Raw genomic sequence first — 27,914 nt, 5'->3', positions numbered from 1 at the left:
ATATACCGAACACTGTGTGAGCTATGACAGTAACACATGAAAATTGCAGGAAGTTTGTAAGTGAATAACTTGGTACATCCTTGCTCCCGTCTTGCACTGTTCCAAGACATCCTCCGTATTCCAATGTATATGTTATGCAGATTTATTTGCATCTCGCTCTATCACCCTGGAGGGTGTCCTGGTGCTGAGCAGGTGTGCGTCTAGCCAAAGCTAGGGTCTAGAATGCACGACTATTCACCAAATGCCTGGGGTAGCAGAAGTGACATCACACGCCCTGTGGCCTTCACTTTCACTCCCACACACACTCTTACATAAACACACTGTCGCGTGCAAGCACGCACACAACATACATTTAAAAGCATTTTTTACATCCCTCAGCTCCCAGACGTCCATAAGGACGAGCTGCCACTCTGTTCCTGGCAGTGATTTTACCACCTCTGCGGCCAGGGGACTCAAAGGCAGTGCCAGGGGTAGCAAGGGCCAAGCCACGGTTCACAGCTGTGACCCCTGACGATCCCTAAATGACGTCAATGTGTGGGACCTCTCAAAAAACCAGGTCCCCAGCTTCTTGTAGAATTTAATGAGTGAGAAGGAGGCTCTTATGTGTATCAGCAGGTCGTGCTACGCTTTAGGAATGATGTAGGAGAATGCTCAATGGCCGGATCTGGTTTTTGTATCCATGGGATGTGTGCAAGTAAGAGTCTGCATGACCAGAGATGTCTGGAAGGTTTATGGAAGCAGATGCCATTGTTGAGGTATGCTGGGACAGTGCTATGTAGTGCCTTGTACTGTGTGTCAGGAGTTTGAATTGTGTCCATTTGTGTATTCGAGCCAAAAACGTATGTCCAAAAGACAACATTGTGTGTGCAGGTTTTGTGCGGCTTTTGAATTGTGAAATTATGAGGCCCCTCACAATCATGGGAAGACAGCTAGATTGGTTAATGTTGAGGAATACGTTTAGTTATGGTTTTTTCTATCATCTGCTAAACACTCTTAGCAAGGCCATGCCACTAGGAGGTGGGTAGCAATTGGCATATAGCATTCACGCGGTTGAAGATTTATTAAAGCTAAAACGAAGGATCGGGAGAACCAACCCCAAGACCTGGAGCCAAATTTTTGGAATGGAGTTATGAACAAATATTGATCAAACCAATCATTGATCAACTGTAAAAGTTTTGCTGAACCCAATTTTCCTATGCTGTATCATTAGTGCTGATTTTATATTTTGTTGATAAGGTTTTTCACACAGTGTATTGCCAACACATCCAGAAACACTTATAGGCTTCGGACTACATAAGACAATCAATGTATCTCTCTCTCTTACTTGCTCTCCTTTTTTTTTAAATATTCTCCCACTTTGAGATACTCTCCATCTGTCTCCCTCTTCCAGACCCCCACCCCTCCAGCTACCATGACTTTTTTTCCTCTTGAGACAATAGTTTGTGCGTGGGTGGGCAGAGGCAGGCTTCATTTGTTTACCAGATTGAAATATTTACGAGGTTAGATTGAAAAAACCTTTTGGGACACGTTGACAAAATTTGTGCCACATTGGAAGCTTTTAGGGGCCAGGGACATTTGTCTCCCAATTTATGACGTTTGAGCCTATTAGAAAATCCTTTTTGGATTCCGAGCAGGTGCTGTGCTTTGGGGTCGTTGCTGTGCCTAGTGTGGGTGTAATATGGAAGAGGGGGAGGGAGGGTTCAGTCAAAATAGTGTCTCAGTCACAGGACTGAGTGTCCCTACCTGAAATCCATCGCTGTACCTACACCTCGAGCGAATTGGTAGAATTGGCACGGATTACACGTCATATTGATAATTGCATGACTGAAGCTGGAAGCAGTTAATTTTGCAATCATGATATGTAAATGAAGCAAAGTCACACAATTAATGAGCTCTGTGCATTTATAGCTAATGTTCCCCCAGGGCACTCCTACATTAAACCTGTTCGAATTCTGCAAGCAGGTCACTGCGCATGTGTGATGTCACTGTAACAGGGCCTCCCGTTTTCAGCACGAGTCCTAATCGTGCCGCGCTGGATCAATGACACACACAGAGCTATGGTGTGTGCCAGAAGCCCACGTGTGGTCTCTGCTCGTTTATTATATAGCTTCTGGCCACGCCTGGCCAGAAGATGCACTAGGTGCAGTTCTGGGGCATATTGTCACCGCAGTGGTGATGCCTGGTGGTTGTTGCATCCCTCCCCAACCTGGCGTTGGACTTTGCTGTCATGCTTTACGTGCAAAGTCTCTGGCTTGGGGGTGGATTGGGCTGAAGGTTGGACCGCTGGTGACGGGAGGGGTTGTCATTGTCCTCAGACACCTGGCGGCCCTGTCAAGTGTTGACAATATTGTCTCTTGAGTCCCTTGAGACAGGGGTAGGGCGGTTTGCCGACGCCCCCAGGAGCCTGGGTGCCAATACTCGTCCTCTTGTTCCTCCGCTTCCGAGATGGGCTGTGCTGGGGAATGGACTCTCGGGAACCATGACACATTTCTGGGGACTGTTTCTTGACCTTTTCAGACGGTGATCATGGCACCTTCTGAGCGGATGACTGCCCAGGTTCCGGGCTAATAGCCGGTTCGAAACTTCCACCCCGGTCTCCTGTCCTTCATCAATACTTTGTTTCTGGGGGATATTACCCCGGATCTTGCATGCTGCCTCATGCTGGTGCGTATATATTGGCTTGAGTGTGCCTGGCCTGGGCACATGCTGGATCATATGGAGGTGGAGTCCATCCTGGGGGGACTGGGATGGTGGCACGCCTGTGTTCGTTGAGCATTAGGGACCATGGGGACCGTTGCGAAATGCAGTGAAATGTCCTTCGGTGCATGCATGAGTTCTGGATTGGTGCCTTCAGCAACAGCTATTCTTGGGGTTTTGTTCAGGGTGCGCATGAAGTGCTCAACTTTGCCGTTGACTTGTGGCCATTGAGGGGTAACTCTGCGGTGTTTGATCCCTAAGTTGTCCAGCGTCCCTGGAAGGGTGGGCCATTGTTTTTCTTTATATCAAATGCAAGGCCAAACAGCGCAAAACTTCTTTCCAGCATCAGAGCTATGTTTGTGAAGGATGTGGATTCTATCACCTCAACAATGGTAAACTTGGAGTAGCTGTTGACCATTACAGTGGTAATTCGTCCATCTGGGAAGCTCTCAAAGTCTAGGCTCACCTGGGACCATGGGGTGGTTCCTGGTTCCCCAGTGATGATGGGCGCCAGTGGTTCTTGGAGATTTGCGAGCTGACACGAGGGACAGCGTTTCACGGCTTCGCAAACGGCTGCCTGTAGCTCGGGAAACCAGACCTTTACTCTCATTCTGGACTCCATTCAAACTGTCCTTTGGTGTCCTCCATGAGATAGGGCCGTTACATTGTCTTGCAGGTTTTCGGGAATGACGATGCAGGCCACTCGCAGCACTTATGCTTCTGGGGTGGGTCTAAGCTCATCATGCACCCTATACTTTTTGATCAGGAGTTCCTTTTCAGGACCAAGTCAGTCGTTGGCCTCTCTTAAGAAATTCTGCCATGACCCTCAATGGAGGGTGGCTATAACCTTCATTAGGACTGAGTCCGATTGTATGGCATTGCTGATCTCCTGGAGGGTAAGTGCTGGTGGGCATGCACCTTGTGTCACCATGATGACATACTCCTCAGTGGCTTCCGAGCTGGTGTGGTTGTCTTTGACAAGAGCTGGCAAGTGGTGGAAGAATAAGTCAGCTGGGTTCTTGGCTCCAGGTCGATAAATTCTTCCCATGTGGTAGTTTCACAGTTGGATGGCCCAATGTTCGATCCATGGAGGAGGATATGGAGCTGTGCCGTGAAATAGAGGGACAAGCAGCTGATGGTCCGTGACTTCACAGAATGGCCTACCACTGAGGTATAGATGGAAGTGGCCACACACCCATTTAATGACCAATGCTTCTCTCTTTATTTGGGAGTCTCAGGTCTCTGTTGCCATGAGAGCTTTGCTAGCGAATGCTAGGGGTGCCCATTTTCCTGGTTCCACTTCTTGTGTGAGGACAGCTCCCAGGCTTACGGGGCTGACATCAACCGGGAGTTCAATCTGTCTCTAGGAATTGAAATAGGCCATAGTCATTTTGCTATTTGTCCACCTGTCAACAGGAATAGTTCTGTCCCTTCAATTAGTTCTCTTTTGTAAGCTAGTCTCCTGGCAAATAATGTTACAACTCTACAAGAAAGGAACAATATCAAAGTAAATAAGTTTTCGCCGTGGTCAAAGAATTTACCAAACCAAGCACAGGGACAGCAGACAACCCACCCTCCCAGGAGCTCTGCAACAACTTCAGCGCCTTCTTCCACCACAAGATTAAGGAGATCCACAACAGCCTTAACAGCCTTGATACCCAAGACCCTCTCTACCCACAACACTGGACCCCAGCAGACCCTGCTCAGCTGGACTTCCCTCACCACTGACAACACCCTCAAGATCATGAAAAGCACAGGGGCGTCTCCTCCGCTAGGGCAGAGGAGCATCGCCCCACTGCTTCTCGCAGTGCGAGAAGCAGAAACATAACATTGCAATAACTTTCCGTTATCACCATTTTATGTTTGGTTGCGGGTCGGTGGGTGGAGCTGCTCTGAGAGAGGGGGGAGGAGTGTTGTGCCTACCCACTCCTGAGTGCGCAAAGTCTGTTTGGTCGGCCCCCTGGGGCCGCACCATCCAGTCATGCGCACTTTGCCCTTCTCCATGCAGGCTGCAATGTGGCCTACATGGAGAAAAAAGGCCTCCCCATAAGCGGCTTGCTGGGCGGCGTACTGACCAATCAGAATCCTGCTTGCAGCATTGTGATTGGCTTAGGGGAGGGAGGGAGCCTGGCTGCCTGCTTCCTGTTCCTGGAGAGCAGGAGAGCAGAGAAGACACGGGAACCGGCCGATGGGATGGTAAGTTTAATTATTTATATATTTTTTATTAAATTATCCCCTCCCTGTGCAACTCCCTTCCCTGTACGACCCCCCCCTACCACCCCACCAGCGAGTCATGCCGGTCTCGACTGGAAAAGCATCCACTCCAGATCACCCTCAGACCCCTGCCCGCACCACATCTTCAACAGAGCCGGCCCCTCCCTCGACCCTGAGCTCTGCTGCACCATCAATTGCTCGATCAATTCCACCACATTCCTAGAAGACTGGAAACATTCAGAGATCAACCCCTTCCACAAGAAACCCTCTGCCGACCCAAAGGACCTCAAGAACGTCAGGCCAATCTATCTGCTCTCCTTTCCAGTCAAGGTCATCGAGAAGGCTATCAACGCCCAACTTTTCGAGTTTATCAAAGCGAGCCGCATCCTGGACCTCTCCCATTCCGGTTTCCGAAACAATCACAGTACTGAGACCGCCCTCCTCGCCATCACCGACGACATCAGCACCCTTCTTTCCTGAGGCGAAACTGCAGCCCTCATCCTCCCAGACCTCTCGCCACCTTCAACACTGCGTCCCACCACACCCTATGCACAAGACTCCATGATGCCGGCATCTGCAGAAAAGCCCTGGAATGGGTCTGCTCATTCCTCATGGGCCGAACACAGAAAGTCAGGCTACCACCGTTCCAATCTGAACCCACAGAGATCAGCTGTGGAGGGCCTCAGGGCTCCTCCCTGAGCCTCACACTCTTGAACATCTACATGGCCCGTTCGCAGCCATCATCAGGAACCACAGACTCAACATCATCTCCTATGCTAAAGAAACCCAGCTGATACTCTCTCTCACCAACAAACCCACAGCTGCCAACAACAACTTGCAGGATGGGATGAAGCTGCCTCAAGCTAAACTCAGAGAAGACCAAAGTCCTCGTCCTTGGATCCAACCCCTCCACCTGGGATGACTCCTGGTGGCCGGCAGATCTTAGATCCCCCACCACGTACGAAATCTAGGCATCATCTTGAACTCCTCGCCCACCATGAACCGCCAGATCAATGCTGTCTCATCATTCTGCTTCCACACGCTACGCCTGCTCCAAAAGATCTTCAAGCGGATCCCTACCAAGTCCAGAAAGACAGTCACCCTTGTACTCATCAGTAGCAGACTCATCTACAGCAACGCACTCTACGCCGGCATCATCCAGAAACTCCTAAAAAACAGAACCCCTCCGCCAGACCCCTCCTCAATATCCCCCTCTGCAGCCACATCAACAGCCACCTGAGAGACCTCCACTGCCTCCCAGTCAACAAAAGAATCACCTTCAAGCTCCTCACACATGCCTACAGAGCCTTACACGATGCAGGATCTGCATACCTGAACCACCGCCTCACATTCCATGCACCCACCAGAGACACCCGCTCTGCCCAACTGGCCCTGGCCGCCATTCCATCTAACCGCAGGACTACGGCTGGGGGAAGATCCTTCTTCTACCTTGCCGCAAAAATCTGGAACACCCTGCCTCTCCACCTAAGGCAATCACCGTCCCTGGCCCAGTTCAGGGAGGACCTCGAAACTGACTGAACCACAGTGCCTGCGATAGATCAGTTGTCCCCCCAGCGCCTTGAGACCCTTACGGGTGAGTAGTTGCGCTTTACAAGTCACTTGATTGAATGATTTAAGGATCACAGAGGACCTTGATTTAGCTACCCCCTCCTATGAGGACTGGCTGTCCACAGCCATAACTCGATCAGCTCCACTTAAGACTACCAACACACACCCAGGGGTAAACCTTATGCGCTGTGGTTTCTGGAAATCTGAGATTGATGAGACAAACCTTGCAGAAGGCAAGGTAAGACGTATTGTGAGGTAGAAAAGGCAAAATACAAAGCAGCTATTAACAGCCATACATTTTTAGCTTTTCAAGAAACATTCCATTTTTTTACAATAAAAATAGAGTCAGCAAACAATTCTACTAAAGAACTCTTTCAGGTAGTAGCTGAACTCACCACAGTGCTCGGTACTAGCAGACTAGAAAGTAATCAGAATTTCTGTGATACTCTTGCAAAGTTTTTTGTGAGAAAGTAGAGCAAATCTATAACAATTTTAGGCATTAATCACAATGATGAGCAGCACACCAATACACAGACTACTAAAGAGGCTAACCAAGTCACTTTCTCCTCTTCCTCTACTCTGGCCGAGTTGCAGGTCTTGAAGTTGATTCAAGGCAGTAAGTCAGGATCGCCTGCGGACTCAGGTCCTCTGGCTATATTCATGTTAGCCGCTAAAACCATTGCCCCGCATCTTACCGACATTTTTAATGCCATGTTTAGAAAAGGTTATTTTCCTAAGCAGTGGAAGAGGGCATCTATGTTCCCTCTATTGAAGGAACCCAGCTTGAATCATGCAGAGCCCCATAATTATCAACCGATTTCCAGGCTTCCTCTACCCGCAAATCTAGTTAAAAGAGAAATGAATAAACCACTGCGCAATTCATCCAGAATAATCAGCTGATAGATGATTCTCAATTTGGTTTTAGATCATGTCATAGCACCAAGACTGCTTTAATTAAATCAATAGAAGAAATCAGGATGACCATTGAAAAGGAAGGAAATGTGGCCCTTGTGCTTCTTGACCTATCAGCCACATTTGACATGGTCGACCATATTTGCTGGTCGACCATCTTCAAGTGATAGGGATAGAAGGTTCAGCACATTCCCTACTAAAATCCTTTCTATCAGAGAAAACTCAGACAGTGGCCCTAGATCCTTATGCCTCTGACACCTTTTCTCTCCCATGTGGGGTTCCGCAGGGCTCGTCCATCAGCCCAACCCTGTTTATTATTTATGTCACCTTACTCGCACCCATTATAAGATCATTCGAATTTGCTCTTAGTTCTTATGCGGATGACAGGAACATTGTTGTATCAGTGGCAGCAAAGGATTCCAACATGGGTGAAAGATTTCAAAGCTACATGCTAACAATCAGCAACTGGATGAATAGTGATTGCTTGAGACTTAATTCCTGTAAGACAGATGTCGTCCAGTTTGAGAACCACCCCACGTTTTGGATCCCATCATGGTGGCCAGAAGAGCTGAGTACGCTCCCAGTTCCGGTTAAGAAAGCAAACAATTTGGGAGTCTTAGAAGACAACACGCTTACCTTTAAAGAACAAGTCAATGCAGTGACTTCATCAGCTTTCACATTTTGAGGACAGTTAAGAAAGACCTCCCTTTTATTCCGGAAGACTCTAAGAAGACAGTTGTCTCTGCTCATATGCTATTTAAATTGGACTACTACAATGGTGTTTATCTTAACATGCAGAAGGAATATTTGAATAAACTGCATGTCCGTCAGAATGCCGCAGCGAGACTGCTTACCAAAATCCCTACATTTCACACACCCAGACAAGCTCTTTGCAGTCTACACTGGCTTCCCATTAGACAAGGCTGTAAATTCAAAGCTTTGTGCATTATAAACCTCTGCGGGGAGAAGGACCAGCCTTCCTGAAAGACTGTTTTAAAAAATACGAGCCGTCTAGATACCTGCGCTCATCTGGTGCAAATAATCTGGTTATCCCTAGGATTTCTAGAGCCAATTGTGGAGGCAGACGTTTTGTATTGAGCACAATTGTGGAACAAACTGTCTCCAAATATCAGAGCCTTGCCTAGCTTATTAGGTTTTAGAAAGGCACTCAAAACATGGCTCTTTGTTTAATCCTTATGTTGATCCTTGCTTATACTTTCAGAGCTAGCGCCTTGACACCTCAGGGTATTTGTGTGCTTAACAAATGTTCTAGAGTGTATGTGGAAAAGGCATAACGGTTGAGGAGAAAGGCAGTTGGAGAGCGATTGGTGAGGAAGACAGATGCATGCCTGCCTTCAGCAAAATACCTGTGTTTACTCAACATGCACATGTTGTCTTTACAGAAACCATTCACCATGTGAGCATCAGTAAGTCCCCTGCCCCTCTCTCCCTCTCACACTGTCCACTGTCAATGTGGTCTCCTCCTCTCCCTCTCCACATCATCCACGTGGGCAAATCTGGAGCTTCAGCCTTTCACCGCTACTGCTCTATCCCTAACCCATCCTCCACCCCATCTGACCTCCAACTGCTAACTTCATCTGGGATCATGGCAAAGAACATCTTTGGGCTTCCTTTGCAAACAAGCATTGGCATAGCTTACAGCCAATGCTAAAGAAAATGATTATTGCCAATGCAGAACAGAATAAGCAAAAAAAGCCCAGCTAGATTATGTAATTGTACCCATTCCACTTCACACACATAATCAAATGCATCATGACACTACACCAGCCCCAGCATGATGATGTAGATGCAAATATTTATCACATCGCATGCGCACGTACCATTCCAAGATAGCAAATGCTCATCATGGAATGGCTAACAAAAAAAATATAAGAAGAGTTTGAAAGTGCATTATTTATAGGGTGACCAGATTCTCAAAACAAAAAACGGGGACAGGTCATAGACATAGAAGTAGGACTATGGTTTGCGGTATCCCTCGACATAAAAGTAGGACTATTTGACAGCTGTCATAGACATAGAAAAGGGACTACAATGACAGCTCCCTCCACAGACCGAGATGAAGAATTACAGACAACAAATCCGCAGTCTTATATTGGCACCCCTCTCCTTTACACAGCAGCATTAGTACTTCTTATTACATTTACACTTTTAAGGACTATAGCATATATTTGCCAAAAATCAATAAAGCATCACAGGCTAGCAAACGCCAGATTTACTAGCTTTATCAATGCTCGTTTCGATAGCTGAGCGTCAGCACCACGTAAAGTACAACTCACCAATGTTGCTTAGTTGCTCATGACAGAAAAGCATGGGAGGTAAACTGCAGAATGCTAAATTGCCAAGTGGCAGCCATGGACCAATGTAAAAAAAAAAAAAACACTTATCTCCAGGTATTACTGCCTTAAGGGTGGCAAAAGCTGGCCGACCACACAGTCCTCCCACAATTTGCCTGGTCACTGCTGGGATGTCTTGTTACCTTACTGGGGTATGTATAGTGCACTCTAGCCATTGGTATCATCTCATAGTGCAATAGTGTGAAGACCTGAGCAAAAAGCTCGAGCAGCGCTGCTCGCCTCTCCCACAGGCGTTAACCCTGCTCCTTTAAGTCCTTTCCAGCTAAACAGTTTGCCGTGATCTGAAAGGTCAGTCAAAAGGTCAAGTCATAGCTTTGATATGGAGAACACAGAGCATGCATCAATTGGTTAGGAATAAAACATGCAATGAGCAATGCATTAATCCTTGCACGGTATGCATAAGGGCTACTGAAAAGTTTGTATGGCTATGAATACAAACTACAGGACGAAGAAATATTGTTTTATCTAAAGTAGAAACTTTGGCTGGCACGATGACGTAAGTGGCGCTGCGTGTAAAATGTCTTTCTTCAAAGGATTTCCCTTCTTGCTACAGTGACAACACATGCAGTAAACAGTGCAAAGAGAGCATGCACGCGCATGCTCAACCGGAACAATGAAAAACAGGGACATTTCTGTGTTTAACTGGGACACTGTTTGAAAACAGGGACATTGGAGTCACTTGGAGAAAAGTGTCGGGACACGGGGACACTTCCCCAAAAACGGGGACCGTCCTGGGAAAACGGGGACGTCTGGTCACCCTAATTATTTAGAAAGGAGCAGACCAACAACTAAGTGCAGCTGTCACATTCTCTAAATAAGAAAAGAAACATTTTTTTTTTTTAAAGTGAAAATGAGAGAGGTGGGGAGCAGTGGGGGAGCAGGCAGGGGCTGGTGGTGAGCAAATAAATGCCACTGATCAATGTAAATGAAAGATAGGAAGAAGTGTGGGAGCAACAGAATAGATGGTGGGGGATATTTAAGAAAAAGCCAGAACTGAGTTGGACAGGGTGAGTAGGAGGGAAGCATTGTGCTTGACCCTCACCAAACCCCACATAAACTCTCACCCCAACAGTCTGGACATGTGAGCAGTGGCTGCTGCAGAAAATAGCAGCAATGGGAGAGAGAACAATGAGGATTTTTTTTTTGGGGGGGGGGGGTTGCTACACAGCAAGGGGCTTCCTGAACCCATGCATAGACAGGAAGCTAATTTCAATCAAGCTCTGTTTTTATAGTACAGACCACTCTGGTGGGGCCCCACCCACTGTACCCATCAGAACTTCTCTAACGCTGCTCCAGAATCGTAAACAGTTGAAGCCTAACCTCTTTAAAAAACATTAGATCACAATGCATTATCTGTCCAAACCTCATCTTCCTCTCCAATTACTCGTTGGCTTTATGCTTGTCATTGGCCATGTACCATGCTCCGCTGCCTTTTGGCTAGGTTCATGCTACATGCACAGAGTTCCTGCCTTCCTTTCCTTCCGCTATAAGGAGAGTTCCCCTAATTCTTGTTCCTTCCATGTACCCCTCTCATGCCCCCCCTTCTATTCAGACTCACGTTCACTGCTGATAATGTGAAGCCGTCCTTGGGGGTTCCTACGACTGATTCCACTCATTTACACTGGCGCAGAGCACCACCGTTATCAAGAGGGCCTGGTCACCATTTCTCTGAAGTTGCTGCCGGCGATACAGATTATCAGCACAAGTGCATTCTGGATCACGTTTGGGGTAAATTACCAAGAACACAGACTCCTGTTGCCCTTGTAGGACATGTTGCTAATTATTAACCTTGTTGCTTTTCAGCTCCTTGGTGTCACAGCTGTTCCCACCCTCGGGGGGGGGGGGGGAGGGAGGGGCATTACTGTACAATCTGATATACTGGTGAGCAGTGGTCCCTTAAGGTGATAGTGAGGTGCCTCTTTTGATGATCTCGCGAGGGTACATCTGTCTCATGTCACCAGAACCAGACAGGATGGCACAATTTACCACATTATAAATGGTTTTGCCATTAATATTGTTCAAATAGATTACTCCCCAAAATATAGAGGTTTGCAAGACTTTTCACTGTAAAATCTACTTTTTGAGCAATTTCTCTTTTCTGTTTTTAAAGGAACGTTGCAAAGCTTGCAAACATGACAAAGTTGAAAAATGTTTTAAGAAAACACTTCACCAAGTGAATGAATATGATGTTGCCCGCATTCACGCACTACTCTCCAATCCTATGTCCTGGAATGGACTGACAATATAATACAAAAGGGACTCTGTTATGTATAGCTTTATTTGCAATAATTATTATGCAGCAATCATGTTCTATGGATACACAAAGCAGCACAGAGACCATTCTGAGAGAGACATATATTCCCTTTTACAATTGTATTGGTAATCCAAATACCTGTTTATTTCGTTATTACAGTGAATATGTAATAGAATTGGGAAGACGTTTATACAAAGCATTCACTTTTTTTCATTCAAATTTCATTTAATTGTGACATATTAACTTTAGCTTCTGATTAAATAAAGCAGCAAAGAACAGTGTCTAACAGACATTTTAAAACTTAGCATTTTGGAATTACAGAATCCAAAATAAGGAAACTAATTACAAACGGGGAGAGGCATATTTACTGGCAGAAAAACGGATTAGCTTCTGGCAAATTCTAATCCTGTTTTAAAGCAGAGCCACAGAGCGTTCAACCAAACAGCTGTAGAAAAAGTTAAAAATCCGCTAAATCTCACTCAAAAAGCTGAACCGACATTAAGTTAAGAATTCTAACGAAGGATTGTGAGGCTTAAAGAACATAACCCAAAATGACTTTACTTCTTCATCCGGGGAGTTAGACAGCTCGGAATGAAGGCTAGACACGTGCTTCGCGAGGACGCACAGGTTGCTGTGACCTTTGCCACGCTCAACGTGCTGACGTATGTCTGTGATCAACAGAGAATGCTTGGTCCCATGAGTTCTACGACTCGCTGGTGGTGTCTCTGTGAGCTAGAAGTGGGCTCCCCTACCTGTTGAATCTGGGGAGCAGCGATGTATTTTGAAAGTGTGGTGTGCTAGTGCGCACAGGAAGGAGGGGGGTTGGCAAGAGTAGAGAGTATTCGGTCACAAATGTCAGTCAGTGTTCCCAAGCCAACTCCTTAATTACTTCATGGGTTCTCTTTGACACATGAGCATACAAGTCTTCTAAGAAGGCTTAGAAAAGGTGTGAGTTGTAACTGGACTTCTGGCAGATGTGTGAAGAAGGTGTGAAATTGCCTTACCTTAATTATACATCTTGTGAGGTCAGTGTGGTTGCACGAGGCACACAATATCCCATATAGCAAAAACATTTTTTTTAAAACGTGGTTCAAATCGGATGAAAGATATGGTGGTGCAGTTAACAAAGTCTAGATACAAAGTAGTAGTAAAGTAACATTTTTATTCTGCGGAGGTATCGGATTTGCAGCAGTGAGTTGTCAGAGTGCAACAAATATGCTACCAGTGCTCAATTTGAGCTGCAGCCCTCTCTTTTGGGGACCAGCACTTATGTTTCCTCATCAGACAGTTACCGAGTGCAAGAGAGACAAAAACACAAAAGTAGGAGGAAAAGAAAGACTGAAACCCGTGATAGAAAGAGAAAGCAAGGACCTACAAGAGTGACATCAAATGGCAGGGAAAGTCTGGCAGTGGATTAAATATCCAAGAGGTGGATTCAAGACTACTCAGACTTGGTGTTGGGCACACCGACATTTTATAGCGCCGGCTGCAGGATTCTGAGCAGAGATTGGGCACCGGCACCCATTCTTTTTAGGCCTGGACAGAGTTATACTCTGTGGAGCTCTGTGATGTGCTGGAAAAAACTCCGCCGCACCCCGCGGAGTGCCGCCAGCAGCGGAATCTGCTAAATCGCGCTGCTCGCACTGATTTTTAGTACCGGGAGTTTGTCCTGCACTGTAAAATCAACACAAACTGCACTACACTGCTCGCACTGATTTTTAGCACCGGGAGTTTGTCCTGCACTGTAAAATCAACACAAACTGCACTACACTTTGTGCCAGAGGGTGCTGCTGCTTTCTGCCGCTCGAGTAGACGTTCTACTCGAGCGGCAGCTTTTCTTAATGCCTGATTTTTTTCTCACGAGCACTTACCAACTTAATGTCGGTGAGCCCCTCATAAGAAAATACTGTGCTCCACATCACTTTGCAGAGTTTTGCGGAACGCCGCACTCTGCAAGAAGTGGGCAAAACTCCAAGAACTCCGCCGGCGGAGCAGAATTCTTCACCCACTGCTAATTCTTTTACAAATTAAGCACTAGAAGCTATCTAACTGAAAGGGAAGAACTGGAGGATTGGGTACCTACCAAAGGTCTAAATAAAAGGATGCCAGCTTTAGAAGCTCTTCACTGCAGCGGCAGCATCCTTACGGCATCACAAGGCTGTGAAGGGCCATGGGCAAACTGTCATCACTTAGGGACACCACCTGAGCTGAAAACACCCTATCTGCACCCCCCTCCATACATCACATACTGCACATGAAGGTGGTGCTGCAGTTAGATTCCACATTTCCTTCTACAGGCTACCCTGCCCATGGGGCATAAAGTGCCAGGATAACCAATGGACCAATGGATCTAAGTCAGGAAACTTTAAGTCTCTTTGCTGATACATTGTCTTACAAAGTACGGCTTTGTGAGTAAAGTCAAAATGTTCACAGACTCCTAGTTTTATCCCATACTGCAGTTTTCATAACTGCTCACTCTGCTGTGGGGCGAGCGGAAATATAGAAATATTGATGCGTTATGTGGGGGGTAGTTATAAATGATTTGACATGTCTCTGTGGCAGCCCAGGGCCCTGAGCAGGTCAGGACAGGCTTACGGAGAAGACAAATCCTACAGTTTTTGCAGAATACATGGGGTAGGTCCTGGTTGTAAGCCTCATCCACCTGCAAAGGTCAGGGGTCAATATTGTTTTAAAATGCAATCATGTAGAGAAGATGAAAAAGCATGGCCAGTTATATTTACAAGAATAGATCTGATTACTAGCCCAACTAAATATCATGCACAGAAACTATCGAGAATTCACAAAGATAGTGATTTTTAGTCAATCCCCAATGCTTTCGTTTCATGACGTGCACAAGACTGATTTTGTAATTCAATAAAAGTTTTTAAAATTAGCAACATAAACCATGTAAATGCAAACATTTATCTTTAATATTTCCAAATTAATCAAATTTCTATATGAAAATGCTAAAAATAGTGTTCATTAGCATGCAAAAAATAAAAGCAGCAGCTCCCACCATACCCCAAGAAATGTATGGCCCCATCCTGCAAGCCACACCATCATTGGTAAACAATTAGAAACACATGTAGAAACCACAGTTTGGTCATAGCACTCAACCTACATGTGCCCTCTGTGCACTTCCCAAACTTCACAGTTATCAGTGCCCAGAATGTACGCCTATGAGTTTGCGATGGCTCATTAAAAAGGAGATGGAGTACAGTCTGTTCCATATGTTGCCTGTTTGTAGAGCTTTTGCCATTCAACTCATTGACATCTATAATAGCCAAAAAGAAACAGGAATTTCCAGAGCTTCAGGGCCGAGGTGTTATCTCTGCGCCAGCTCCTTCAAAGTGGGCATCAGTGTTATAAGTGTTTTTCATTGTAGAGTAATTACGCAGAATTACCTAAAGATTTCGCAGGATTACACTTGAATTATGCAAGAAGAGTAATTCTGCATTAGATCCGTCGACTGGGCTGAGACGCGGAGCATGTGCCCGTGCAGACGAGGGCCTGGCGGCGCATCTCATCAGCGATGGCACTGCTGTGATTGAGGCAATCACTACGGAGCGCGGTCCCTGGAGGTGAGCTACGGGGTGGGGTGCATGTTTGGAGCCCAAGTCGGGGCTCGGGAGATTGGCGTGTAGGCCTTACCATCGGCCCTACTAGCATAAGAGTACCTGTTGTCCCTGCTGGCTGGCCCATGGCGTGGGGCCACCACAATCCAAACGCGGGGGACCAGGGTACCCCCTGGAGCCTGAGGACTGGGGTGAGGGTGTGGCCTTCTTGAGGGTGGCTGCGGCCTGGGGGCTCCCCTTGGAAGTGGGCCTGTGGTGCCTTGTCGGTGGGCCTAGGCTGCGACCTGTGCCTGCGGCCATATTGACAGGCTGTTCCCGCTCTGAAGTGCTCAGCAGGCCTTCTATCCGTGTAACCTGTCGGGCATTGCCCTGTAGAGTGGTGGGCTTCCTTGGAGAGAGTTGAAGCACCACAAGGGGGTACATCCCGAATTGCGTCACGAGTGACAGTGAGCACATCGCCGCCTGGGCCTGTGTGGGGGCTGCCCCGAACGTTGGTGTGAGCGTGGTCTGGGTAGAGACTCGGCCAATCGACGAGCCACAGAAGCACGCAGGGCAGTGGGCCCTTCAAGGGAGTGACTGTTTTAGAAATTGGAGTGTCAGAGCCCTCCTGAGTGCCGCAGGCCTGCACTGTAACGCGTGTGGTGAAATCACAAAGCGAACTGCCAGGTGACCATGCCTCCCCGGCGCGGTCCAACAGCCAGGGAGCTGTCTGGCGCCATGGGCAAGCTTCGAGGCTGGCAGGTTGGGGCCACGCATGACCCGGAAAACAGTACCCAGGAGCAATCGCAGACTGCTCTGAATGACCCAGTACGGCAGCAACTTGGCAAGACACTGGAGGCTATTGCAGACACGAAGGCTACCCTCCATCAGGACATCAGCACGGTGTCAGTAGGGCTTGGCCTCCTGCAAAAAGAACATACGAAACTCTCTGAGAGGGTGAAAGACTGAGTCCAGCATTACAGCGATAGCCCCTGCCCAAAAGGCCCTCGAGCAGCAGGTGGGAGCCCTCACAGACATGGTGCTTGCTGAAACGGTGGGCTGAGGATGCAGAGGGACACACCAGGCAGACAACATTCGAGTCTTGGGCCTGCCGGAGGGAGTTGAGAGCGGCGCATTGTGTCCTACTTGGAACAGTGGCTGAAGAATGAGATGACTTCTGAGGGCCTGTCGTCTTTTTACACCCTTGAGAGGGCCCACAGAGTCCCAGCCAGGGCCTAGGCTCCGGGGTGTCCTCCGTGGCCAGTGGTGGCCCGATTGCTCCATTTCAGGGACAGGGATGTGCTACTGCAGAAGGCACGAGCAGAGGGCCCCTACATCATTAATAACAGTAAAGTCTCCCTCTTTTTGGACTACACTCTGGAAGTACAGAGGAAGCGGGCCTCGTTCCTGGAGGTCAAAAAGGCATTAAAGGAGGAGGGTCTCCAGTACTCCCTGATGTTCTCAGGCCCGGTTGCAGATCTCCTTGGATGGTAATACTCACTTTGGTGGCAGCCCGAATGAGGCCCGGGACTGGATTGAGGCCTACATGATCAGGGGGCCCCCCGGCCCGCAGGTCCCCACTCTGAATTGAAGAAAATGGCGGAACTTGGAAAGCGCTCCAGAAGATGCTCCCATAGGGGAACCCCTAAGAAACCAACCTCGTCGCAAACCCAGAAGGAGAGGGCTGAAGCCCTGAGGGTGGTGGCGGGAGCCCCTCCCCAGTGGCGGAGGCCCACTCCTCGAGGGATACTGGGGACATCGACTCCGACACCTCCCGCATTGACAGCGTAAAATTGCCGGTGGTGACTCCGGGAACGGCTGATGAAGTCATCTGAAGCTGCTTGGACTTTGGGGTGAGCCTGACCCTCTGGTGTGTTGCTGAACTGTTGGAGGCAGACTCTAGTCTTGAGCTGACCTGTTCTTGTGGGGCTGGCGTGCTCCAGACTGTTTGTGCGTCAGAACTATGTCTCTTGCTGGTCACCCCCCCTTGAGTGCCTTACTGGGGTAGTGCCTCACTAAGGGTTATGTTCCACATGCTGTTGGGGCGACTGATCGTTGTCAGCTGCCCTGGGGTCACGGAGTTGTTCAACATGGGGGTTTATTTGTTGATATTTTTTGTTTGGTTGTTTGCAGAGGAGGGCAGTTGTGCATGCACGAGGGGTCGAGTGGGGGAGGGGTCCCCCTTATATTGCTGTGGGATAGAATCCTGTCGAAATGGCAGGTACACCTAACACTGTGAGGTTCCTCACATGGAACATCTGTGTCATGGGAACAATGGCCAAGCGCCACAACATTATTCCTACCTGCAGCGCAGGGATGTGCACATTGCATTCCTCCAGGAGACACATCTTAACAAGGAAAAGGCTAAGAAGTTGAAGAAGAGGTGGCGGGGTCAGATATTCATGACCACCTTCTCGGTTTTCGACAGGGGGGTGTTGATCTGGGTGAGGCCTGGGGTCCCCTTCACTCTTGGACACTCATGGCTTAACACTAAGAGATGGTATGTCCTGCTCTTGGGGAGACTAGCATCACAAGAGGTGACGCTAGGCAATGTGTATGCACCTAACCAGGACCAACTCAGCTTCCTGGAGTCTTTCTCCACCTCCCTGGCTCACTGCTTGACGGGTTCTCTAATCCTGGGGGGTGACTTTAACTGTGTGGCGGATGTTGCTGTTGATCGTTCGCACCCTCCTCTACCAGGGACTCAGCCACATTGCACAGCATTGGGATTCCGAACCTGGATATCCCATTGGGGCCTTGAAGATGTTTGGAGACTGCAGCATGCGGGAGACAGCGACTACTCCTTTTCCCCGGTCCACCAGGTTCACACTAGACTCGATATGTTTCTCTGCTCCCCGGCCTTTAATGCTTCCGTTTCACATTCTGGGGCGCACTCTGTCGGATCATAGCCCACTACTCATGTTACACCAATTACCAGGGTAGCATCCTCCGATCCATAAGTGGAAATTGAACCCGTTGTTGCTTGACGATGGCCCCTTCCGGGTCTCCTTGCTGTCACTGGTCAAAGCATACTTCCCTATCAATGCCAACACAGCCTCCTCTCCCCAGGTGGAGTGGGAGGTGTTCGAAGTGGTGGTGCGGGACCACTGCATGGTTCAGATGTGTGGGGCTCACAGGGAGATTAGCCCGGAACTCCTAGATCTGGAGGGGACCATCTGTATACTAGGCAATCTACAGGGTGCAGATCATGCGGCCCGGGTGTCCTTGCATATACCCGTTGGGCAGGCTGAGGTTCTAAAACTATATGGACTACTTAGATAGAGTGCAAATGGAGGAGGGGAGGGCGGGTCGAATGTTAGCGCGATTAATTAAGCCTGAGATGTGGGGAGCACCTGTTACGTGGCTTGGGTTGGACTCGGTGGACGTGGTTCACGACCCAGACGCCATTAACGACTCCTTCTAAACCTATTGTGAGCGGTTGTTTGAGGCCCCGACCACGGCCCCCTTGTCGGATACATGACAATTTCTAGGTCCTCTGCCAATCAGTACGTTGGAGGTGGATGCACGGGAAGACCTGGGGGACCGGATCACCCTACAGGAAGTCAGGGCTGCCATAGCGGCGTTGGCACCTGGTAAGACACCCAGGCCTGATGGCCTCCCAGCCGAGTTCTATCAGTGGTTAACTGACACTCTGGCCACAAGTCTGGTGGCATTGTTTGTGGAGGCATACGAGGGAGGAGGTGTTTTGTCCGACTCCACCCAGACCGCGCTTGTGATCCCGCTCTCTAAGACTAAGGAACCATACGTGGGAGTGAGGGACTATCGGACTCCTTCCATGCTCAACCTGGACCTCAAGATCTTGAGCGGACTGCTCCCGCACATGACATCCTTGATCCACCCGGACCAAAACAGGTTTATCCCCTCTCGTAGTACCACTTATAATTTCCGCAGGCTCTACTCCGTACTATACCATGCGGATGCATCAGCCCTCTGGCAGGCGGCGGTTTTGTCTGTCGACCTGGAGAAGGCGTTCGACACGGTGAGCTGGGAGTACCTCTTTGAGGTGATGCTACACATGGGTCTGGGGGATGATTGGGTACGGTGGGTACGGCTTCTTTATGCCTTGCCCACTGCGAGAGTCAATACAGGCTGAACTAAATCTAGGCTGTATAGGATTTCTCGGGGTCCCGGCAGGGATGTCTCCTTTCCCCACTCCTATTTGCCCTTGCTGTAGAAACCGCTAGCAGAACGGTTCTGCCTCGGGGGGAGAAGGCTGGGACTGACCTTGGGTGGTCAATGGCACCACATCTTTCTATATGCAGACGATTTGTTGTTATACGTTACGGAGGCAGTTGGACGTGCTGCTGAGGCTCTACATATCCTGGACGACTTATCTCTGCTTTCAGGCCTCTAGGTTAATAGATCCAAGATATATCTGTTTCCCATAGCTGGGCCTATGCCCAGACCTGAGGCACTGCCGGTCGACACTCTTTGGGCGCAGCGCACCTTTAAATACTTGGCCATACATATTTTTCATGACCTAGATGATCTAAAGGATGGAAACCTGGGAAGGGCGCTACGTTCCTTTCGCTCCTGTGTTCATTTCTGGGGCACGTTACAACTGCCCATCATGGCCCGGATCACACTGTCCAAAATGGTAATGCTGCCCCGGCTGTTGTACTTTTTCGTGAATCTCCTGGTTTTAATGCTGAGAAGCTGGTTTTGCCCTCTGCATGCACTTCTGTGGGATCTGGTCTGGGGTGACGGTCGCCCGACGATGTCGGAGGGAGGACTAGGGGGTGCGGAATTTCGAATTTTACATGCTGGACGCCTAGTTACAGTCATTGGCACATTGGGTGGAGGGTGTCAACGGGGAGGGAACATGCCTGACGGATTCAGAATCCAGTTCAGGACTGGTGACGGTGAAGCTACTGCTACGGGCTACACCCACCCTTTGCTGCTCCTTGCTGTAGCGTACTGCCCTCCAGACATGGGGATGATGTCACAAGGGGGGGGGGGGGGGCAACACCCTGCAAAGTTTTCTCCTATGCTGCCTCTGGTGGGTCTGTCGCATGGGGACCCCCAATCTATATTTACGAGTGCCCAACTGGCCAGATGGTCGGAGGCTGGACTGGACAATGTAGGAGACTGATATTTATATACAGCACTGATTCCTTTCATGGAACTAGTGGATGGTAGTGGCCTCCACCCGGGTAAGTTTCGACAGTATGAGGCATTGACATGCACGTTTGCGCATTTATGGGGCTCTGGGAGGGAAGAACCTGATACGCACCCAGTCCTCCATGTCCTATTCACTCTTGGCACCGCGAGCCACCTGGTGAAATGGCTTTATGCTGCATTAGTAGAGGCTTCCATCGGCCCCAAAAATGGATTGTGGGAGCGTTGGCACAGGATTGGAGGTAGGGTCCTTACTGACTCTGAGTGGCGTAAGGTTTTACATTACCCAAAAAAGGACTTTCTGGAACACCCATTTGAAAAATATACAATTCAATTACACACATATGACCTATATGACACCTCATCGCCTTAACAGGTGGGAGGGTGTTCCAGATGTACCCACCCGGATGCGGACTTTGACCATATGACCTAGGATTGCCAATGGATGCGTCCTTTCTGGGAGGCAGTGTTGGCTAAGGTCAAAGACAGGCAGGGAAGGGTGGTGGCTCTAACGATTCAGACGTGCCTGTTGGGGTCTTTCCTAGACCACCCAAGCGCCTAGTCGGGAATTGACCGATAGACCTTGCGTTGGGCCTCGCCAAGCGCAGGATAGTGATGGAGTGGAAATCTTCGAGAGAACCACAGGTGGCAGCCTGGGACAGGGATGTTATTGCATGGGCGGGGCAGAGGGTAGAGTATTGGCATGGGAGGAGACCAAGGGAATGAGAAAGCACCCAAATGCTAAGCAGTGGAGAGAGACAGTGGCTGAATGGGAGAAACCGGCGGGCCATAGCAGTTGGGGGTGAGTCTGACCATGAACCCCAAGCTGGTGCCATGGCACAGGTCATTCCAGTAAGATCCCCTGTGGCGTCAGGGGTTTGATTCATGGGGAGGCAGCACATGGGCTTACGAGGTCAGTGGGAGTGTTGGCTGGGTGCAGAGGGGATACCAGTTGTGGGGGTGGGGGTGTGGGGGCCCTCCCCGACACTCTTATGGGTCGTTTATACTGTCATTTCCGATGGACATTAGTGATTCGACACGTCCACACCACCCCTCTGCACAGGTTACTCTTTTTTCTTCCTCTTCTTTTCTATAATTCTTTCTTCTTCAGGTTTCGAACGTCGTTACTGGCTTGATATGACCATGTTTATAGATAAATATGCACACGATGGACCGGTGTTGAGCAGCTGCCCACATAACTGTTGTGATTTAGCTGTACTAGTGGAGCAAGTACTGGCGAATGTAGTCGTTAACGGATGATTTGAATTGATTTGTTTTTTCCCTTTTCTCCTTTTTTGTACACAGTGGGTTGCACTATGTAAAATGCCTGTAAAAATATCTTTTTTTTCAAAAACGGTAATTCTGCATTAAGCGCGATGTTTTTTGTGAAAAAATACCCCCTAGTGTCCAAAATTGCCACAGAGTTAAATTTAGCAGTAAAAATTAATACTATATGCAACATAGGCCTGAGGTTATCAGTTCAGAGAGGCTTATTGTGACTCTGCTGTCACCAACTATTGTGTATTGTAGGGCATCTCCAAATGATGAGTGACTGTACCCCTAAGCTGCACATACAAGCCAGTCTGTGTTCAGAACTCTGCATGTATATTATATGTTTATGTCTCACAACATATACATTTTTGCAGTTTGGAAATTATCTCTGCAATGCTCAGGTTATCTGAGGTAATGGTGCAGGTTTCAATCAAGGACCAGGCCTGTCTTGAGATTTGTGGCAGATATATGAGGCAGCATGGACTTGAAACGCGAGGGAGTGCAAGCTTCTGACGTGAGGCAGCCTGGACTTGTGTTGCGAGGCAGTTTGGACTTGAGACGTGAAGCAGCTCGGACTTGAGATGCGAGGCAGAGCAGACTTGAGGCAGCGCAGTCTGAGGCGCGAGGCAGCCCAGACTTGAGGCGCGAGGCAGCTCAGACTTGAGTCGCGAGACAGCGCAGACCTGAGATGCGAGGCAGCGTGGACTTGAAACGTGAGGCAGTGCAAGGTTTAGATGTGAGGCAGCTGGGATTTAAGATGCAAGTAGCTTGGATTTGAGGCAGTTTGGACATGAGGCGCGAGGCAGCCCAGACTTGATTTGCCTCAAGAGTCAAGACACATTGGTCGACAGTGGAGAATCGTAAAAAATGCAATTAGGAATATATATTGGGCCTACCAGTGGCGGCTCCTCCGCTATGGCGGAGGAGCGTCGCCTCACTGCTTTTAAGCAGTGCCAAGTAGAAACATACAATGATAATAACTTAAAGTTATTATCATTTTATGCTTCAGGCCTGCTGCTTTGCGGGCGGGCAGGTGGGTGGGCTGCTCTGCTCTCGGAGCCGGGGAGGAGGTGTCTGCCCATTCCTAAGAGTGCAATGACTGTTTGGCCAGCCCTTGCGGCCACCCTAACCAGTCATGAGCACTTTCCCTGTTCTCCATACAGGTTGCATTACAGCCTGCATGGAGAACATGCCCACCCCACCAGCCCCTGGCTGAGCATCGTGTCACGGCGCTCAGACCAATCACAATGGCGAATTGCAGTGTTGTGATTGGCCTAGGGGAGGAAGCCTGTATGCCTGCTTCCTGTTCCTCCAGTCGGAGACAGGAGTGCAGGAGCAGAGATGGGGGACCCAGCCTCAATGTTTATTATTATAATTTTTTTCAATTCTCCCCCACGAAGCCTCGCGCCCGCCACCCCCCCACCCGCAAGCCATGCTGGCCGCCACTGGGGCCTAGCCTTATCCTGGAGAACTGACATTTTCAAACAGTAAGACTGATATGTATACGTTGTAATATTTTGCAAAGACCAGACAAAGTCCTGGTGGTAAGTAGGCAAGAACAACTAAATGCAGCACTCTCCACGCGTTCTCAGTTAATAGCAGGTGTACAGCAGCTTATGATCAAGAAGTATGCCCAAGCTCACACAATGTATCGACCTGATGAGTTGGGATTTCGAATGTATCATCACGTAGGTTTGTAGATAGCCCACCCTGCCTACAAAATTGACGAGACATCATTCCGTGACATAATGTCTAAGAAGATTAAAGGATGCTTCAACACCTTGTTTGTGTTGCTAAGGGCAAGAAGATAGAATGGCTTCGGCTTCATGGCACCAGCAAGGAAAGCTACCCCTGCACTGCAAGCAGAGCGCGCTCCAGGTTTACTTGCCTTCCTCGCTCTGAGTGATCTAAATGCACAAAGCGTTGCCTGGCGGCTAGAATTGAAAGCCACACTTGCTCTGCTATTTTCCTGCTGCACAGTCTTTGAATAAAGCCCGCAGTGGGCTGGCAGGATTGAGACAAACACGTCTGTTCTGCTTTTAGTACCCCTGGCGCCTATGCTCAATCAAGTGAAACGGACTCATTCTGTCATGCCGCCGTGCCCCCCACTTTTTCAATTTTGCCTGTGGATGTCTGCAGTTGAATATTTGTTCTTTTTTTCTAAAGCTGAAGAAGTGACACCCGCTCGTACAACCTGGTGTTCAAACAAAGGAAGATGTGGCGGGTCTTACCGGCAAAAATGTCTGTGCTTTTGATGCTGTCCCTGGACGACAACCTGTCAACAAAAAATCAAAATGTAAAACAGTTACTATTGCAAGTAGTTTCAAACTTGAAAATGTGAGAAAGAACATAAGTTATTTTCTTAGCACAGTAGCACAGACAGCTAACCTGCCTACAATACCGGGCTATTCCAACCCTGGGCCGACCAAAGACGTCACTAAATGCTGAAGGCTGCACATGGGTCAGGCGTCCAGGGATGTCTTTCTTGCATCGATTGTTTCTGCACTTCTGTGACTTCAGTGTTTTCTGTCCTGCATAGTTATGGATTTGTCACACGTTCCATATAATTTGCAGCATAATTTGTAGATTTTAACAAAAGTCTTTTTGTAGCTCAAATTGTTCAGATAATACTGACACGGAATGTGCAGCTTAATGCTGCAAATTCTGCCTTTTCGTACCTCTTCTAAACACAAATAACCCGCATTCAGAATTTGGTCCTCCACTGTCACATAATTCTATACGCACGAGAAAGCTAAAGCTCTGCAGAGAGGTTTGGGGGTGGTCATTGTGATGATGAAACCCTTATTTTGCATACATCTGTGAAATATGGGTTGCTATACCACTCCAATATGTGCAATACAAGCACCAAAAAATTGAATATATAGACAGGGACACTGAAATTATGCGATTAAGCGGCAATTTTAGCATAATTATAGATTTGCCACATAATCCATCATCTGCCAAATAATCTGTTAATTTTTTTTTTTGTTTTTTTTTTTTTTTGAAAACCTTTATTGACATTTTAATCAATTACACATATGGGCCTACAACCCCCGGGGCCGGCCGCTAAACAGTCAGAATAACAGAACGCAGGGCTATCACAGTCCGTACCTCGGGGAGCAAAATCTCGTCGCTAGCATACTCTCAGTCTCTGAACAGCCCAAGTAGGAGACCAGGATAATAAAGGTTTACATTTTATAATAGAAAAGGATGGAAGGATCAGGTGCCAAACAGTTTCCCAGCAGCGAAAAATGGCAGGCAGAGCGATGAACGTCAACAATATATAGCAGTCTATCTTAGCAATGGCGCTTGAAACAGGAAGTTCAGGATGTGGAGAAAGGACACGGCCATTTGCGCCTGCGACCCCCTGCCCCAAGACCCAGGAAACTCCACGGAAATTATGGCACTCCGGAAACAGCAGTAATTAACAACAAAGGAGTTCTACCATGCTGATCCCAGAAAAAGACAGGGAAGAATAAGAGAAGAAAAAGAGGCCATAGAAAAAGGAGGTGAAAGACTAAAGAATCCCCCCCCCCTACCCCCCACCCTGCACCTCTGCAGATGAGTACGGCCCCTCCCCCCAGCAGTGTGCCTGTCGCCCCGGAACCAGACCCGAAATATAGAAGAAACAGAGAAAAGGAGTAGGAAAAGAGCCCCCACCAGACGGGGGGGGGGTAGAAAGAGTATTAATAAACTGGAGGAGGGCCTACAAAACACGCCCCCGGCTTCTCCCTCCCGCACCATACGTTTTCCCATAAGGCATACAATAAAGAACACAAAATCGACCCTGTCAAAAAGGAGTAAGGAGCATTACGTACTTGGTACACTAACAGTTATGCCGTGTGAGCACACAACTCCCGAGCCCGCCCGCCTAGTAGGTGACCACCTCTGAAGGGTCAGCCTCATCCTTGGCCACTCTTTGCAAACCCACCCATGCATACCCCTCGTCCCAGTGCCATGTCCAATGTTACCAGGGAGAGAAGTGTCCAATAGAACTCAGGAAGCGACACACACAGGTAGGGTAGAGGGCCCTGAAGATCGACACAGTCAGCTCCATGGAGGATCATCTTTCCCAGTGCCGAGCCAGGATTTACACTGCACACCAGGCCCAGGAAGGCGGAATCAGCCAGGGCGGGTGACCGCAGCCTGGATGTTGCCTGGGTCGTCGGAGGCCGCGCACGGGACAAGGCCACCACCCCCCACTCAGGCCCGAAACCTCCAGAACCGACCAGATCCACCGCCAGCTGATCGCACGTTAACATACTGTCCGGAAAGTCCAGGCGTGCACTATTCACCGGGGCGGCCACGACACTGTCCCCCCGTGCGCGGCGTAAGAAGTCCCAGTGTACCTGGGGACAGGCAGGCGGCAACTGTTCCGACGCTAATGTCACTCCATCGAGCCTGCTCCCCAACACCCAGGCGCCGTGAATCAAGGTGGAGTGAAGGGCACCGAGAGCCTCGAGAATGTCACCGTACCCCAAGACAGCTCCCGGCGCTCGCTCCGCTACGCTCCTCAGAGTCGCACCCTCCCAATCCTGCTGCAACCCAGTGTACAGGATGGTGGACTCTGGCATACCAAAATGGCCGCTGGATAGGTCCATCCCAGATCGGGACCGGGACTCAGACACAAGCGCCTCGGGTTCCATGGCACTGGTAACAGGGTTCCGAGGGCAGGCAAACAATGTGTCCGGTGTGTGGTCACGGGCCACAGTCGTCCCCACCACGGACCAGCGCCCGCGAAAATCCGGGAGCGGCCCGCAAGAATCGGGGCAAGGTACGGGCGGCGTCCGGGCAGCTCACCGGCGAAGGATGAAGCAATCACCGGAGAGTCTTGGAGTTGCCACCTCGGGCACGCACGCGGTCAGCTACGCTTAGTGGTAGGAGCGACCTCGGCGAAGCGCAGTCCGGCATTCGCACCACTCCGGTAGTCCGGCCCCACCCAGTCACCAAAGGCCGCTGTTGTTGCACTGCCGCCCGGCCACGGCGTCCACTCGAGGTCCAGGCTCCAGGGCTGCACAGGCCGCAAACTTCAGACGGACATTTCTCCGGCGGTACCGCTGCCAGAAACTTCGGGGTCACACGGCCGGTCGCCGCTCGCGTTCACCAACACGGGTAGATAGCGCAGGCTAAGGATCTCGTGCAGGATATCTGTGCGGGGTGCGGAGGTTCACGGAGCCGGGAGCCTACGCTGCCGTCCCGGTCGCCATCTTGGCTCCTCCCCCCAATCTGTTAATTTTAAACCCCCCAAAAATTATTTTTAGCTCAAACGGTTCAAAAGTTACAAAAACGCAGTGACACTGTTACAGGACAGTGGAAGGCCTTTACAAAGGTTGACCGGTCACCTTTCAGTTGCTTATTGCTAAATATGGGTGTTAAATTGATACTCATGAGGTGCAACTAATGCCCAGACAGTGTTAAAAAGTCTACAAATGACAAAATAATGAAGTATTACCCCCAGGTCCCTTATGTCCTCGTCCCATTTATTGACAAAGTGGAGATAACCATCTCCCAACAGAAAAAAAGAGCTGAGGAATGCTGGGACCCTAATACTGCCCCTCCCACCGGGAGTGCATAAGCAGTACTTACCCAGCATCCCGCCTGTTCTTTTTATCTGTCTGTCGACAGAATGGACGTGGTATGCTGGTACTGCTCCAGTTGGGCTGGAGTGGTGTTCTTCTTCCTTTTCCCCTGCCCGGCTGCCTGGCTGTGTGGGCGCGGGGTTTCCTGGTCTGTCTCCTGGCCTGCCGGGCTAGCTGGGAGACAGGACTGTTCGTGGACACCAATGATCTGCCTGGCCGGCTGGCCCTTTGCGGCTGGTGCGTGGCCTCCGGGGTGCTTCCGGGTCGCGTGTGCGTCTTCCTGAGGCCAGGCCGATTGGAAGACGTGCCACGTTTGCAGTGTTCGTGACTTGCCGCTGTTGGAGTGGGG

At 49.2% G+C, this 27,914-nt stretch overlaps 1 protein-coding gene across 2 annotated transcripts in view; it reads right to left on the bottom strand.

Moving 5' to 3' along the window:
- The window catches only part of TSPAN4 (tetraspanin 4), a 2,753,320-nt gene that overhangs the window by 1,580,380 nt on the left and 1,145,026 nt on the right, over positions 1-27,914 (bottom strand). For both annotated transcript variants that reach the window (XM_085644888.1, XM_085644889.1), the window contains one exon: positions 24,218-24,261. The gene's annotated coding sequence lies outside the window, so the exon portion shown is untranslated. The remainder of the gene's footprint in view (positions 1-24,217; positions 24,262-27,914) is intronic.

The sequence above is a fragment of the Triturus cristatus genome, chromosome 3_1 (assembly GCF_964204655.1).
Source record: "Triturus cristatus chromosome 3_1, aTriCri1.1, whole genome shotgun sequence".
In the NCBI taxonomy this organism is placed as follows: Eukaryota; Metazoa; Chordata; class Amphibia; order Caudata; family Salamandridae; genus Triturus; species Triturus cristatus.
The sequence above is the reverse complement of the archived record's forward strand: the minus strand, read 5'-3'. Positions and strand labels throughout refer to the sequence as shown.